General features: G+C 41.5%; 1 long non-coding RNA gene across 1 annotated transcript; it reads right to left on the reverse strand.

The window, feature by feature from the left end:
- Positions 1-590: 590 nt before the first annotated feature.
- LOC131220655 (uncharacterized) lies at positions 591-1,621 on the reverse strand. Its single transcript, XR_009158758.1, has 3 exons — positions 1,504-1,621; positions 1,229-1,388; positions 591-971 (listed from the first exon to the last, which is right to left on the reverse strand). It is a non-coding gene; the product is annotated as an uncharacterized LOC131220655 (long non-coding RNA).
- Positions 1,622-2,036: the final 415 nt, after the last annotated feature.

The raw sequence follows: 2,036 nt of genomic DNA on the forward strand, positions 1-2,036 counted from the left end.
GCAAGGTTTTCCCCCCTTCTTCTTTTTTTTTTTTTTTTTTGCATCAACTAAGGTGATGGCAGCGAGCCTTTTTTGTTTTCAAAAGGAGGGCCATGCCCATAATCTTTGATAAAAGAAACGAACATATACAAGCTACACTTTCAGGTGGGCTCCACAAAAAACATTGGGCCTCACCTATCATATAGGAAAACAGAAGACTGGAAAGGGGAATGAAAAATAAAAAATAAAAAATAAAAGCATGCCAAGCAGCCACTCAAAATGCAGAAAACTTCAGCTTCTATGCCTCCTTGCGAACCAGCAGCAAGGAGACAATTCCTACTCACCCTCCGCCAGTTACTACCCCTCACCCTGCATTATCCAGATACTCTAAACAAACAAACAAAAAACCTATAGCCTAAGTCTCTGCAACAGATAGACTAGATCTGCCCTACCCTCCCATATAAAGTCTTTGAACGTAGCCCAATCTGCTACTGAGAAAATCATTTCCTTTGGCGATTGCATCTAATGACTAAGCAATATTGCAGACAACTACCAAAATTTGGAGTATTTTACAATAACTCACAAAAACAAATCATGGTAATTCTTATGCAGACAACTAATATAGCTGAAAGACATTGAAAATGCTTTAGATTTAAAGAAACGATTTCCTCATATTTGAAGCACTTGAAGCGAGAAAAAAAAAACATTAAAATTAACAACTTGCTTGGGAGCAGGAAATAGCAATACCTGTAATATTACAATGATGACTTCCCAAAGTTTTGGTTATTGTCTATAAGCCTTGTAGTCACATGAGAACTGGTTTGACAAAGCATAAGATAAACTTAGCTTGAGCTCTTTTTGGAATTGATGTAATTGTGGATACCATCAAACATTATTCATACTACTGACCTATACCCTGAAAGAAACAAGTCTAATGAAAGATGGATTCTTCATCATCATCTACATGGGCAGGGGATACAGAGTTGTTGAACCTGAACAGAACATAATAAAGTATAAATGAAAATCAGTAAAAGAACAGACGTATGCAATGCCAAGCATCTACACTGTAAGCAACTATGGCACTCCTTATCCAGTTAATAAAATAACAACATGAAACATTCCTTGTTGAGCCATTTCATCAAACAGTTAGCATGCATGAAATATAGGAGGAATTTTATTTTATTTTTCCTTAAAAGAAGAAAAAGAAAAGAAAAGAGGAACAATCCACCACAACCCAATCTACCCATACCCTACTCATCTTCGAGCCTGCTGAGATTCAACAGCAAATCACCATCACCATATCTTCAACCAGCAGCCACAACTCTGCGGCACACAATTGTCGACCCCATCAAAACCTCTGCTTCCACCCTCTCCATTTGGCATCACCATCACCATCACCACAACTCCACCTACTGCCATTACAGATCCATAAAAAAAAATCCATCAAATCCTATAAAACAAAAAAGGAGAAGAACAACAAGCATACTGTCTACGCAGGATTAGGGCATCGAACTAAGTGCTCACTTGGCAACCATCCTCGTTGAAATCCTTATATCTGATCCACTCATTGAACTTAGAGGGTTCAAGCTACTTGCTAATGCTATTTAGGACATGGCAGAAAAATAAAGAGGGGGGGGGGGGGGGGGGGGGGGGGGGGGGGGTGGGGAATCAGAGAGGGAATGGGGCCAAGAGACAAAGAGATCGAGAGAGGGCGAGGGAAAGGGAGAGGCTGAGTGCGAGAGAGAGAGGGTGAGGGAGCGTGGGAGATGGAGAGAGGGCGGGGGAAAGGGAGAGGCTGAGTGCAAGTGAGTGTGAGAGAGGGTTTGGGTTTTGGGAGATGGGTGCGCAGGATTTCTTTTGGAGAAGGGCGCGCGCAGGAGGATTAGCGCTGACAGTTTGGGTTTTTGGGGGTGATGGATGGCACCTTTAGTGCTTAACTTTTAGCACTCGTGGCGCCCACCATGATGTATGTTAGTTATCCACTCTGTCCATTCATTTTAATAGTTGATTCAAAAAAGGATTCGTATTGAAGCTGTAAGCGGACCACATAATAACGA

Source organism: Magnolia sinica, chromosome 12 (assembly GCF_029962835.1).
Source record: "Magnolia sinica isolate HGM2019 chromosome 12, MsV1, whole genome shotgun sequence".
Lineage (NCBI taxonomy): Eukaryota > Viridiplantae > Streptophyta > Magnoliopsida > Magnoliales > Magnoliaceae > Magnolia > Magnolia sinica.